Here is a 16270-nt window from a genome sequence, read left to right on the forward strand (position 1 = left end):
GTAAATCACTGGGGAATACTTTTTCACACGTGTACACATATATAATGCGCATTGATATACACATGTTATTTCATGGCTGGGATGAGCGAGTGACAAGGTGACAAATTTATGACGACTTGCTCGCCATCAGCAATGAAAATAATAATTCCTCTCTCGCGGCGAACGTCGAGGGAGGAAGTTGGGGCGCTGCTGTTTGAAGTTGCAGAGACGGATCGGTGCGCGCCGGCCGTGTTTTTCGAGCCTTCTTTATGTGACGCTGAAATGATTTGTCAACGTTACAAGCCAAAACAGCCGCAGCTAGTGATCTCCGAAATTAAGGCACGCACACATTTCCTCTTGCGCTAGATAAATAAACAGCCGAGCTTTGTCTCTCCATACGAATAAGTTTCATCTCTCCCTCTTAATTAATTTCGACGCTAACGAGCATGAAATGGTTTCGAATGCAATAAATTATCTTCCAAGTGGCTCCAACACAGAATCAAAATAAAAATTTGGTTTTTATTGAACAATAATCATATAATAATATTTAACAATACAAAATATATTTTAGTTCAATGTTGTCTTAAATTTATAGCTATTGATTAAAAATTATGATTTTTTGTTTTGTTTTTGTAAAATCATTTGCAATTAAATTATTACTAAATAATGCAAATAAAGTAACAGCAGAGAGAAGAATTAAAATGAAGAAAAAATTTATTTTAAAATTAAATTGACAATCAGTACAAAATAATCCCAAAAAAGTTTGAATTACATTATATTTTCCCCAAAAATTTTCATTTTTCCACTATATTTTTAATCATAATGACAGAATCAACTAAGATCTATAGTCCGAATGAACTTACGAGCTACAATAAATTCTTTTTTGCTTGTCATAAATCATATATAATGTTTTTACATATATGCAACCAGCACAACAAACGTAAAAATAAAATCGATTTTGGAACAAAATTTTGAACTTCTTGATAATTATTCATCAAACGGGACATTTAGTTGAAGTTTCAAAAGGGGGATGGAATTGTTAAAAATTAAAATTTTATGTCTCATAAGTGAAAGAAATAAAATTAAACGTTAAAATCCTTCTGTTGGTTCTGTTGCAACTAGAAATTGGAAAAATATTTCAGGAATATTTTGTATAAATAATGTTGAGTTGACCTTAATTTCAACAAAAACGTCTGACTGAATTTCCAGAAATTTAAGAATTTTTTGTTCTGCGGGTTGCAGACATTTCGTCAATCAGCGCTGCCCAATCAATGTTCTTAAATTATAGTGAATTATATAATAATATTTTCTTGATAATCTTATTCGAATCAATTCGAATGAATAGTCTAATGACTTTTTTTGACATTTTTAATCAAACCTTTAGAATGAAGTCCATTTAATGGAATGGGGTGAGTTTGGCCGCTTGTCAAAATCGATTTTTTTTCTACTGTTTTCCACTGGCTGCATTTTATTTTGTGTGTTGGGAGCGGGCGCAGATTTAGCCTGGGGGCAGGAAGTGTGTTGGGGCTGCGCGCGAGTCTATAAAGCGCCAAGAGAAATATTTTTACACTCGGAGAGTTGCGGTATTTCTTGCTATTAACTGTTCCAATGCTGCTCACTCCATTTCAAATTTGTCACCGTGTCACAGCGAACGTGTTTCACAGTCTGTTTCTCGGCGAGCCTCGTAAATAACTGCTATTAGCATCCGAAAACATTCATCAGCCGGCTAAGCAGCTCTCGGGCTTGGCTCCTCTTTCTACTGCTTTTTATTTTTTCACCTTATCGTGCGTGCGGCTGCGGCCAGAACTAGTCTCGCACCTCGCGCGACAACAAAAACATTTTGTCAATAAAGATTAGCGACCTCAACAACAGCTTCGGAGACGAGCAAACGAAAACGCTCGATTACTCTTATTTTATCCGAGGCAAAAGAAACTTTCGCAAGAGAGAGAAGAAAATTCTTGATATAAAAAGTATACAAGTTTTGTCAACAAACCAAACTCGGTGGAAAGCATATTTTCCCAGCCGAGAATAATTTTCCCTCTCATAATAATGCGACGATCATCGCTGACGGCGCGAGTTGGTGCGGCAGAGTTTTGTGCGCGTTTATCATTGCATGATGAAATTCCTGCGCGATTCCACGCGGAAGGAGCAACTGAAGGGAGCAAGCGGCGCGTTATTCACATCACCATGGCGACACGTTAATTCGCCTCAAGTCATTCATGGTGCGCTCTTATTGCGTGCAAACACACCCTGCCCATGGCTCGATTCATTTAACAGCTGCGCCGCTAATTGAGGGGAGATTCAATTTGCTAAATTGGCCAAATCCTCTCTGCTTTCCGACACGTTCAAGTGTGAACACAGAATGCAGATCAAAATCTCACGAGCCGCTGTAATGATTTTTTTTTTTAATATTAGAATCCAGCAAGGATTTTCAACGTCAAAACTGTTACCCTAAAAGGTATACAAGAGATAGAGTTTATATAATGAGATCCAAAGCAAAATTTTTTATTGTTTTCAATTTTTGTTTTTATTTTTGACTTGAAGATAGAATTCATTTTAAATTTTAAATATTTCAAAAACACTTGCATATCTAGATCCATGAAAAATAAAATACTTTTGTTTTGAAATTTAAATAATAAATAATAAAATTAAATATTTATTAAATTTTATTTTAACTTTTTAATTGTTATAGGACAAAACCATTACCATTCAATCTGTTGTGGAAAAATCAGTCTTGATTACTGGAAAATTAATCAACTTTCCTTCATTCATTTTTAAATTAAAAATAAAATGGATTAATTTTTTAAGATTTTACCCTTTTTAAATAGTGTTACGTAGGACAACGAAACCATCACCATTCCATACCCAGCTTATTGGCAAAAGTATTCTAGAGACTTAGAAAAGTAATCAATTTTGCGTCATTTGTTATTTAAAATTCTAAAATTGATTAAAAAGTTAATTATTTATTAAATAACAATACATTTTTTAAGCTTTTTTAAAGTACTATGTAGGGCAATGGGACCATCACCTTTCGATTCGGCGTGGTAAGATTAAGTGTAGATCTTACGAAAAATTGACAACTTCATTCGATAAATTTTTATTATTATATTAATAACATTTCTTTCAAACTTTTAAATGGTGCCATTTCGCCCGTTCACCCAGCCTGTTCTAACTATTCCAAATGCTTGCAAAAAAAAATATTATAATTTTATATTCACCTTTAAACATATCTCGCTATTTTACCTTTTTCATAATTAAACAATTCAGTTTTCAATAATTATTGTCCTCTATAATTTCGCGAGCAAGTTTCTGGCTTTTTTCAAGCTTATCATTTTTTTTAATTAGTTTGAATCATCTCTACGCTAATTTACAATTGAATTAAACATTAAAATTGCTATTTCAAAATGTATAATGGCTGAAATTTCTTGTGGTTATCAAAGCGAATCGAATCTCGGCGCCATTCGGTTCCAAATGATTTCAGAACCGCGCGTCAAAGTTATTTTAGGTTTCGGTGCTGGCTCTTGGTTCTCTCCGCGTGTTAGACGGGGTTATTTATTCATATGCGTATACTTTATTAAGCGGCAAACAGCGGTCGCCTCTATACATATGAGTGTGTTAGGGCTGAGATCCCTCGATCTCATTAGTGTCACGTTAGTAGACCGCTGAGAAAACACTCAGCCAATCTGTCACTCGCGGGCGCGAACTAAGCGGCAAGGAATCCTCCTCGAAAGAAATTCGGCGGGATTAGAACTTTGTATTCGTAGACCCCGCGCGCCTATGCAGCGCACATCAGGGCTTAGCCGCGCGCGACTTCAAAGGATTTTCGCGCATCTCTCTTGCGCGGCTGATTCACATCCTGCGAGAAAGAAAAATAAAACCCTTATAATTAGCAATGGGTTTGTGCGCCACTCACGCAATTAATTAATCACCACGTTTTTTGCTGCCCACCATATACGTCTCACTTGATAAATCTCCAGGCAAGAAAGAAATGATGCTCTGCCAGGGTTTCAAGTTACAATTGAAATCCGGTGGTTTTTTTGCAGTGACAGAGTTGTTTGTTTTAAATGTGGGATGAGTGCAAAAAAATGATCTGGAAAATTAATTTAAGGTGGAGTTGAACATGAAACGGAGAACAATATGAAAGTTCCAGAAAGTAAAACTGACTCTGAAAAAAATACATTAATTTCCTGCACCTAATTAAGTTAATTTAATTTGAAAAACGAGTACAAAAACTAATTTGAACTACAAGAACAAGCTTAAAATTTGCCTATGAAGGCATGATTTCATTCAACGATCTCAAAAAATATTATAACAATGAAAAGAATGCACAAACTTTTTTCATTTGTAGTTTTTACTCTCTATGTGCAACTAAAAAACCGATTAAGTGACAGCCGATGTGTTGAATTCAAGTTAAATTTTATTTTTCTGCCCAATCATCGTGTTTTTTCTGGTTTTTCAAGTGTTCAACTAATTTTTTGTAATCAATTGATAATGTAAGTTTCTCTCTCCAAGCTAATGGTTATTGTAAAACTTTCTTGATATGTTGAAGAATGGGGTATAGTTACCCTACTGAGACATCAATAAACACCTTTTGCAACTAAAAAATTTAAAATTGCTAACTTTTAAAAAAAAAATTATTATTTAATTTTTAATTCAGGACGGCAGATGAACTGAGCATTTCCTTGGTATCTGAGTTTTAGATCAACATCTCATACCCAAAATTTGACTGCCAACTCTAACTTAATTAGGTTAAGTTATGAATGAATCATTCCACAAATTATGTGGAGTTTGGTCAACCTCAAATTTCGGTTTTACAAAAGGTTTATCATTTTGTAAACAAGTGTTTAATTCTTTTAAAATATCATGCGGATTTTTTTCCTTTGCAGGAAGAAGGAATTAACTAAATTTTGTTTGAAAATTAAAAATTTTACCGAGGATTCACTCCATGCATAAATAATGAACAAAAACTAAGTCAATTAACCAAAGCTATAACTAGCTTGGTGTATTTTTGAATAATTTACCAAAATTCTTACTAGTTCCGTTTTATCCAAAAGAATCCTTTTTAAATAATTATTGCTTTCCAAAATTTTAATGTAAACAATGTAATGTAGCATTGGAACAAATAAACAACAATTATAAATTAAATTAATAAAAGACTTATAAAAACCAGTGCCGGCACCCATTTGCTACCAAAATGTCGTACCACAATTTGCTACCAAAATGTGGTACCAAAATTTGCTAGCATGTTGAGGAAATTTTTGACTCATTTTTTTTTTAACATTGGCTGACCTTTTTGTTTAAAATTGACAGCAAGTTCAACTGGCTCAGCAGTCGAAATAGTTGAAGACTGGTTGACGGAATCAACTCTTCAATGGAAACTGTTGGATACAACTCTTTCGTCGGTGCAAAACTGTTTGATCAAATTGGATCAAACTCTTTCGTCGGTGCAAAACTGTTTGCTACAACAACAATTTGCTACCACACTGTGGTACCACAATTTGCTACCACACTGTGGTACCACAATTTGCTAGCCCAATGTGGTACCACAAGTTGCTACCACACTTTGGTACCACAATTTGCTACCACACTGTGGTACCAAAATTTGCTACTTCAATGTGGTAACAAAATTTCTTAACGCAATTTGAGATAATAAAATTTCATCATCAATTTTAATGGCAAACTCAAACACTCTGTGGTACCACAATTTGCTACCACACTGTGGTACCACAATTTGCTACCACACTGTGGTACCACAATTTGCTACCACACTGTGGTACCACAATTTGCTACCACACTGTGGTACCACAATTTGCTACCACACTGTGGTACCACAATTTGCTACCACACTGTGGTACCACAATTTGCTACCACACTGAGGTACCACAATTTGCTCCCACAATGTGGTACCACAATTTGCTCCCACACTGTGGTACCACAATTTGCTCCCACAATGTGGTACCACAATTTGCTCCCACAATGTGGTACCACAATTTGCTCCCACACTGAGGTACCACAATTTGCTCCCACACTGTGGTACCACAATTTGCTCCCACACTGTGGTACCACAATTTGCTCCCACACTGAGGTACCACAATTTGCTAGCCCAATGTGGTACCACAAGTTGCTACCACACTTTGGTACCACAATTTGCTACCACACTGTGGTACCAAAATTTGCTACTTCAATGTGGTAACAAAATTTCTTAACGCAATTTGAGATAATAAAATTTCATCATACATTTTAATGGCAAACTCAAACACTCTGTGGTACCACAATTTGCTACCACACTGTGGTACCACAATTTGCTACCACACTGTGGTACCACAATTTGCTACCACACTGTGGTACCACAATTTGCTACCACACTGTGGTACCACAATTTGCTACCACACTGTGGTACCAAAATTTGCTACCACACTGTGGTACCACAATTTGCTACCACACTGTGGTACCACAATTTGCTACCAAAATGTGGAACCACAATTTGCTACCACACTGTGGTACCACAATTTGCTACCACACTGTGGTACCTCAATTTGCTACCACACTGTGGTACCACAATTTGGTACCACAATTTGCTACCACACTGTGGTACCACAATTTGGTACCACAATTTGCTACCACACTGTGGTACCACAATTTGCTACCACACTGTGGTACCACAATTTGCTAGCCCAATGTGGTACCACAAGTTGCTACCACACTTTGGTACCACAATTTGCTACCACACTGTGGTACCAAAATTTGCTACTTCAATGTGGTAACAAAATTTCTTAACGCAATTTGAGATAATAAAATTTCATCATCAATTTTAATGGCAAACTCAAACACTCTGTGGTACCACAATTTGCTACCACACTGTGGTACCACAATTTGCTACCACACTGTGGTACCACAATTTGCTACCACACTGTGGTACCACAATTTGCTACCACACTGTGGTACCACAATTTGCTACCACACTGTGGTACCACAATTTGCTACCACACTGTGGTACCACAATTTGCTACCACACTGTGGTACCACAATTTGCTACCACACTGTGGTACCACAATTTGCTACCAAAATGTGGAACCACAATTTGCTACCACACTGTGGTACCACAAGTTGCTACCACACTGTGGTACCACAATTTGCTACCACACTGTGGTACCACAATTTGCTACCACACTGTGGTACCTCAATTTGCTACCACACTGTGGTACCTCAATTTGCTACCACACTGTGGTACCACAATTTGGTACCACAATTTGCTACCACACTGTGGTACCAAAATTTGCTACTTCAATGTGGTAACAAAATTTCTTAACGCAATTTGAGATAATAAAATTTCATCATCAATTTTAATGGCAAACTCTAACACTCTGTGGTACCACAATTTGCTACCACACTGTGGTACCTCAATTTGCTACCACACTGTGGTACCACAATTTGCTACGTCAATGTGGTAACAAAATTTCTTAACACAATTTGAGATAATAAAATTTCATCATCGATTTAAATGGCAAACTCAAACACTCTGTGGTACCACAATGTGATACCAAAATTTGTTATCGCAATTTCGTACCAAATTTGAGATAATAAATAATTTCATCATTTATTTTAATGGCAAACTTTAAACCTTCTTTTGGGGGGTGAAAAATGCATTTCAGCAGCTAATAATTTAATTCTGGGCTTCTACTTCAGGATCCTAATTGACATGCCAAATTTGATCAAAATCGCAGTCAGGCACCTAAAAATGTTCCCTTGTTAGATGAAGAGATCTTTAAATGTTTCTGAGCAAAAAAAAAAAAAAAAATTAAATAAGCAATTTCAAATTATGTTGGATTTTTGTGTTAGTTTCGGATGTCAATTTTGCCCTCACTTCCATGATCCTCACAAAATTCTGATTTGAAAAAGTTTTTCGATCGTTGCAATTGGCCAAAATTTAAAACGTTCGCGAGCATGTTGACGATCTTTTAATAACCCGCTGATTTGATTTTAGCGCGGGTCAAATGTTTGTCCCGTTGAGGGGGCTAAGCAAAGTTATCCCCACTGACTTGGGGACAAAAAATTTGAAGGCGGGATAAAAAATATTTAACCTGGGACAGTGGTTAAATTTTTTCCCTTTGGATTTATCCCAGGATATCTTTTATCCCGGTAGAGCTAAGTCTATTGAATCTCCCCCATTATTTTGAAACAAAATTCAGCGTTTTACAAAATAGGAAGTGTCTGTATAAAAAAAAATGAATATAATCATCTTGTAAATCTGTTTTTGAGTATTTCAAATGTGTGTTGGAGATGACGTTGCGTGCACAAGGATTTGAGGGCTGCTGGATATTTGATGCGATCCATGTGTGCGGTTGTGCGCACCGTGAGATAGAGAGCAGAGAGAACCGCCGCTGGAAAAAGGAACTTGCCTCTCTCTTTCTCGCTAGACTGCCTGGCTCCCTGTTATTATTATTATTGCTGTCGGCCGCCGCGAGAGAAGAAAAAAGGCCGCCTGGCAGCCAACTCGCTCTCTCGCGGCGCAGCTACACGATAACATTATTTGAAGCAAAGCAAATGATTTGAGCGAAGATGCTAATTGACAGATTATGTCAGAGGCACACACATGTCACTCACTGCGCATAATAAGTCATTAGCGCGAGGTGAGACCCCACACATTGAAGAGAGCGACTTTTGAATCTCTCTCGGCAATAAAAAGAGCTGCGGAGAGGCGCGCGCGCTGCCACCACAGATCTATTTCAAGCTCCCTCAAATTTATACCGACTCGTTTGTCGCGGCTTTCCGCAGAAGTGAAACTGGAGTTAATTAATATTCGCCCAGATGGGAAGTCAAATGGACCCAGCAGCCACTCCTCGCGCCGCGAACTGCCTCATTTGCCACTTTTCCTTCACCTCATCAATTCACCAAGAGTTAAGGATTAAAATTTCGATCATTAGTAAATCAAAACATGCGAAATTGAAATTATAGTTTCCCAAACTTCTGTTCTCACATTAAGAAAAACACAATTTGAAATAACTAAATTTGGGGCAATTTTACATTGTAATCATTTCTAAAAAATAAAAATAAATATAATATATTATATTTATTCATATTTATATATAATTTTATTTAATAGAACAAAAATGTTAGATGAATCAAATACTTTAAAATTAAATTTTAATCAAAATTCTACTTTTCAGGATTAAAATTATTTAAGACACGTTATCAAAGATCAGCCGTTAAATGATTAGGATTGATAATATCTTGTGTAGTTGGTGGAGTGGAATTAATTCCGTTCAACTAAAACGCATCGGATCAAATTTATCGAGGGGTAATAATTTGTTTCCAAACACAAATCATATATTTACTCTCTCGTCGCAAACTCTCTTGAAGGAAAATATTGTTGTTTGGGGATAAACTTTTTCGTCTATATTCTTGTCTATGTGCAGGACGCGGCGCGCGGGGATTTTAAGCCCTTTTCCCCATTGGTTCACCCCTGAGCAATAATCCCTGCAACAATCGGACCGACTGCACCATATTTGCGCAGGCTGCAACGCATAGTGCGCGATCAAAAACGTTTATATGCGGTGCAACAAAAAGTTATAATACTAAACGATAAAGAAGAAGCCGCCCCTATAATGCTCGCAGGTAAAATGAAATGGGAAGTGCGCGGAAAAAAGGGCGGCTCAGCCCCGTAATGAATGACAATTGAGTGCCGCCGAGGTTATTAAAAGCAGCTGCCCCAGACCAAAACATTCATTGCTCGCGCGCCCCTCAATGAGAGCACAAATGTTTGTCCATTTCCACGTACATAATATATATCCGCTAGCTGCTTCAGTTAATACAACAGGCACTCGTTTAACTATAAACACCCCTAGACCAACACGTTTGCATTTATCAAAAAACTTCAGCCACAAAAGAACATTATTTTAAATCTTTATTTGGAAGTTTATAGCAGGGTTGATATCTAATATTAGCAGGATAAAAATATTTAACAGACATGAATATATTTTGATTATTTCTCCAATGGAGTTTGTCATTTTAGAAGCAGAAGACTAGGTCTTTGGAAATTCAATATTTTGTCACATAAATTTTTGCTGAGAAATGCAACTTCTCGCTTTTGTTTAAATTTGATTCACTTTGATGCGCCGCGATAGAATATGACAATAAACAGCAATATTTTACTCAGAAATAATTAAATTTTATCCAATATGGAGTTTGTCCTTTTTGAGAAGCAGTAGACCATTCTTCTGTTTAATTTAAGATGTAAATGTGCAACGTTCTGTGAAAAGATTTAGCTGAAAATGGATTGACGCTTTTTCTTTGATGAGACGGACATCCATGAGAGATAGAGTGTGAAACAGCTTTATTAGGACCCGATACCCGCTTGTTGAGAAATTTATATTAAAAAAATATTGGAAAAATGTTTCCACTGCTATTTTAGTTGCGTATGTGAAAATTCTAGATAATTGTGTACGATTTTTTTATATTTACTGCGATCTCACGTGTTAACACCATTAAGCATTTGGAAATTATTATTTTTAGTGCGAGCGTAATAATTTGTGTATTTCCATGTGAAAGATAAACGGAGCGAGCAAATATTTATGAACGCTCTGCGGCGGCGGCGTGTATTATATTTAATAATTTTACAGCCCGCAGCAGTTTTTTCACACAACGCGTGTTTATTTATTTTGCACGACGCGCATCAGCCGCGTACATATTAAAGTAATAAAGTTGTTAGGAATTATATTATTGTTGTTGGCGAATGCAGCACCCACTGCTGAAATAGAAAGAAGAATTGCCGCGGCTTTGCGTCGCCCATATTTGTGCTCCAGATTGTTATGACAAAGGCTCTAGTTGTATTAGAGTGTATAAAATGTGCGCGCGCGATAACGAGTTTTATTATATAAGAGAGGAAGAAGAAGGATTTAATGCCTAAGAAAACACACAATAAGGCTGTGCGGCTGTTTAGCGCAGCCACACCTTGTTTATGTTCACTATTAACTCCTTAAGCCATAAAAGCACAACACGCATTATTACAATATTTATGCAACCTATTTCTTATCGCGAATGGAAACCATAACCCTCCCTTAAAGCACCGCCGCACAATCTAACACTCTACTTTTTATTGCAGAGAGTCTTTCAACCTGTGGTGCATCGCAAAAGTATCTGTTTTTCAAAAAGTTGACTCACTTAAATCTGGTTAAAAGATTCCAAATTTTGTATTCGGGTGGTCAAGATTAGTTGAAAAAAATGCACGTTTAATTTCAAGTATATTATAATTTGGATAATTTGAGCGATATGAGCTAAAGATTTAAAAAAGTTCACCACAACCCAATTGCCTATGCAACCCGCAGAACAAAATATAATGTAAATCATTGAAAATACTGCTAAAATTAGAATTGAAAATAATAACTTTCATTCATTGAAAATAATTTAATAAATATAAAAATTTAAGTTCATTTTCCTCTTTTCTGCGCTGCTCATGCAATCATGTGCCATGGAAATGATAGATAACATCACGCTGGATCGAATATTGATTTTGATATAGTATGGTCTCATTCTCATACCTAGCACCGTCGAAAAGTTAAAAAAATTAATGTTATTAAATAAATATTTAATTTTATTCAATGTTGTTATTTTAAATAGGAATTACGCAAAGTATTCCATCCATCGAGACTAATTTTATCACGCTGATCAATCAAATGGTGATGGTCTCATGGTCCTAATATACCTAGAGCGCAAAGTTAAAAAATTATTCATATTTTAAATGAATAATCAATTTCATCATTTTTTTTTTTTTTTTTTTTTTTAGAGTTTTTGTCTCAATTGATATTGTAATTGGTGTTTTGCTACCTTCATTCAAATTTATATCCAAGGAAAAAATTTATCGAAGAAATTTGATTTTAAATTTTAAAATTATAGCAAAGAAAACCGAAATTTCTGGTGTTCACAAAATATTATATTCGATTTTGTTTTCAGACTTAAAATTTGATTTCTTTTGGGTTTTTTATTTTAACTATTTCTACACAGCTCTGTTTTATACACCGGCAATTAAAGCATTAAATAACTCTAGCGCAGCTATTTTGAGGCTTATTTTCAATAGTGAAGGCGGCACCACAAACACGCGCAGCTCCTAATCCGAGCAGACTTTATTTAACCCAAATTTACACCTCGGCGGAATTCCACGAAATTTGTGCTGCGACATCTCACGCGGCCATGGCGGCGCACGCGGCAATAGAAATAAAAAAAGTTACAGAGATTCCAGCAGATTGTTTACCCTGGCTGGGTAATTTGTTGTCCCAACAGCTTCGCGTCTAATAGATAAACAAATTAGAGCAATAAAATTTGCCGCGCGTCTTATCGCTGCAGTTGGGGAAAAACTATAAAATTATTTTTTTTCTCTAGTCGGTTTGTTTTGAAAGCCATTTGGTTTTATATAAATTCGAGATTTCCCAGAAAAATCATCTCGCCCAGCAGCAGATTTGGAGCGTGTATTAGCAACACATGAAATAACATCGCATCCATCTTTCATCTGGCATTTACACTCGACTTGATGGTTGCAAGGAAACAAGCTCGGCTGAGCCGTTTGATCTGCCGCCACCACCACCACTGCAGGGACATAGAGAATTATTATACCAGTTCCTGCGCACGGCTCTCTCAGAGTAAACAAAACGCCTGCTTTCGTCGTTTTTCCTTCTGGAAAATTAATTCCAAAGATTAGAGAAATACGAACTAAATTCACCCCTGCAAAATTACCCAAATTTTTCATTTAGTCATGTTTTTAAGGCCTAAATTTTATGAAAAGAGACGTTCAAATGTATATAATTTTATAAAAATTTCAGCCTTATTTATCGAGAAAACACAATCTCCCTTCTGGAAGTTTCTTGGTTTTTTTTCTTTAAGTATTTAAAGACGACTCTGATTTTCGGAGAAGAAAAATCATCACTTCAAATTCAAATTTCACTATTACCCTATAAAATATATTTTTTTTCAAGATTCTAATTTAATTTGTACTATAATGTAATAACCATATTTTATCTCTTCCAACATCAACCTAAAACAATGAAAAATCCTAAATATTTTAAGCTTACTTTCTGTGTCTCAAAATATTCAAACATTTTTTTATCATTCACTCTCTGTAAATGTCTGCGATCGGTTTAGTTTCACATAATCAAAACCCAAACATGACCAAAGTTGCCAAATTGCCAAAATTATTTGTTGTGGGATTTGTATGCATTGAATTGAAACTTTATTATCTTCTATATATTGATTTCTCATTGAAGTTTGCATATATTTAATTTTTTTTCTTTACAAAGTCTGAAAGAGATAGCATAATGTTTTTGACAAAATTTGCTACCAATAATTTATATAAAAAAGAATTATAAAAATGAAAAATATAATATTGTTAATTTGTTTTTCCATGTCAAAATGTATCCATTTTTTTATAATTAGTACATATCATTTTTCAACTCTCCATTTTCTAGGATTTTCACTCAAACATTTTTAAAATTTTCCATTTCAAAAATAATATGGTTAAAATCGGATATATCCAAGTTTGAATATTTATTGAGATTCGCTGCTGATTGAAATGCCATTTTCTTCCTAAGCTTCAGTGTGTGATTTATATTATTCAATAATCACAACTGTATATCGCAAGTTGTTTCGAAACAGTCATGTTGCCTTTCAAAACGACAAATTTATGGAAAGTATAATTTCAAAAATCACAAACAACCTACGTGCGAAGCGCGTATATTTTATTAATAAATCTCTGGGCAAACACAATTTATTTTTCAGCTGGAAACGCAATGAAAATTTATGCGCGACGTGTGTTTTGCTCCATTTCGGCGCAAAAGCTGCGCATCCTTTTTGTATAATATTTCCTTATCGCTGCAGCGAACCTGCTTGAGAGAGATGATAACCTTTGACACATTTGGTGCGCAACTAAAATTGTCAAACAGTTAATTTCTCACCATAATTTACGCACGCCGAGAGCACACACTCGTCTTCTCGTGTTTTTTCACCCAAAAGCAAATTTATACACCCGCCGTATCTTGGAAACTGCAGCGGGCAAAAGTGACACGCCGAGCGAGATTGCCTAACCGAAAAGTAAAGTACACACTCGCCGCGCCACCAAAATGAGAAGAGCAATATTTTTCTTTCCCACAGTCCACAGAGAGCCTCAAAATAATTTGATACAACTTACATTTCTGTTACACTTTTTTAGCAGCAAAATAAAATTGTACTTTTAGCAGATAAAAAATTTGGAAATGCCGATGTATGCGTTGATCTTTCTTAAATTTAACGGATTTTTAGAAATTTTAAAGTTTTATGCAAATGAAAATTATTTAAAATTATTTGCATAGATAAATAAAAAGGAAATTTAATTAAAAAAATATATCAATTAAACTGCGGTTAAATATTTTTCCAAAAATTTTTAAGATAATTAACCAAAGAAGATTTTTAATTAAGCATGCATTATTCATAATTAATAATTTGTGCGAAAGAAAACTTTTTAATCTCAAAATTTTCTTATCAACTTCATGCTCTTGAAAATTTAAACATATTTTTATCATGACAATTCAACTGATGTTTAATGAAGAAAAAAATCATATGATCATTTTGTTGAGAAATGATTGACTGATGTTTGAAATCGCATTTGATCCAAATGAAATGCCGAATGCACCCTTTGATCAGAAGAATCCAAGCACGCTCCACTCCGCGATGTCTCTCCTTTTTTATAACTCGCTGTCATTCTCCTCCCTCGACATCTCATGACGTAATTGACTGCGCAGCTTCCAGGTGCTGCAGCTTTTTATCGCACGTGAACCCTGCGCGAGATCTGACAAATAAAATTTTATTATACACAAGCGAGGGTGGTGTATGAGGGGGGCTGAGATCGGAGGAGCGTGAAAAGATCGCGGCGAAGTAAATAAGGCTTTTGGTCTAATTATCTAGTTAAACTGTTGCGCGCCCCGTCAACGGTAGCCGGAAAAATTAGCACAAAAGCAGGTTTGGGTGGTCTTTGAAAATATTATTGGGAAATGGGTCGCCAATAAGCTATTGTGCGGCAGCTGCGCGGCTGTCAGCGGCGAGAAAAGGCTATTTTGGCGCAGAGCAAAGATTATTCTTCGCCGACAATGGCTGCTGATTTGCTCCGTATATATAAAAATACACGCGCTCTTTTGTTGCGCACAAACAGCTCCCGACATGTGTGTGCACACTGTCCTGACAAATACATTTTTATTATAAACATCAAACTATAATATTTAAAATGTCCGTAAATATAGCATTTTTATTCTCTCTCGTCGAACGAAAGGAATTTTTAGGAATTTTTGACTATTTCGAGTTAATTGAAAAAAAGCTAAGGTTGTAAATTTGTGGCCCCTGCTTTGCATGTCCACATTCTCGGAATGACAAGGCGAAGCCCCACAAAGCGAGGGCTTAAGAAAGTAGCTTTTCTTACCACCGCTATACTCAACAAACAAAATTATTTCCGTTGGGGAATTACCATCCGACTGCGCCTCCTCGCCCCGTCCGTCCGTCGTGTGTGTTTTTTGTTCACATACACATAATATTATATGCAGCAGCGATACGCGTCAGTCTGTGTGCAGCGAAAAGGGAATCCTTTGAAGAACGAAAAACGCAATCATGAACTCAACACCCTCTTGCAATAACTACACACAAAAACAAATCCATAACTTGCAGACGATCAATAAAAGCTTCTCTGCAGCTCTATAGCAACGCAAAAATTACATAAATATGTTGAATAAAATGAATGAATTGTTAATGTGAAAATTAGTGGGATTAAAATTTTCCGTTATATTAACTAATAATTAAATTAAATCAAATCACGGCGTTTATTTTGAAAATTTAAAAGCCGAGTTGTATCTGCATCAAGACATATACAAAAAAGAAACTTAAAATCATCTATTTAATTTTGGTGAAAATGTAATAAAATAATGTATTATATAATTGTTTTCAATGTGTGTTAATGATATAAAAAGATAATTTTACTTTAAAATTAATATAAGCTTTATAAGTTTTCATTTTAATTGTTATAATTTTCTAAGATATTATCTACAAATATTTAAAAGCAACCTATAGAGTTATGTGACTAATAACCTACTGAGGTATGTATATGATTATCAAAAGTTATTTATATTTAAAAATTTTAATCTTATATTTTTATAACCTTTTCACAAATTGTCAAAACAAGCGTATTACAGACTTTTTTAATTGAATAATGCAGCCTTTTTTTCAATTTAATAATGTAAATATAAGTTTTTTGCCGGTTGCATATATATTACCTGAGTTTGCAGTG

Source organism: Neocloeon triangulifer, unplaced genomic scaffold, assembly GCF_031216515.1.
Source record: "Neocloeon triangulifer isolate White Clay Creek 2 clone unplaced genomic scaffold, ASM3121651v1 ptg000014l, whole genome shotgun sequence".
Lineage (NCBI taxonomy): Eukaryota > Metazoa > Arthropoda > Insecta > Ephemeroptera > Baetidae > Neocloeon > Neocloeon triangulifer.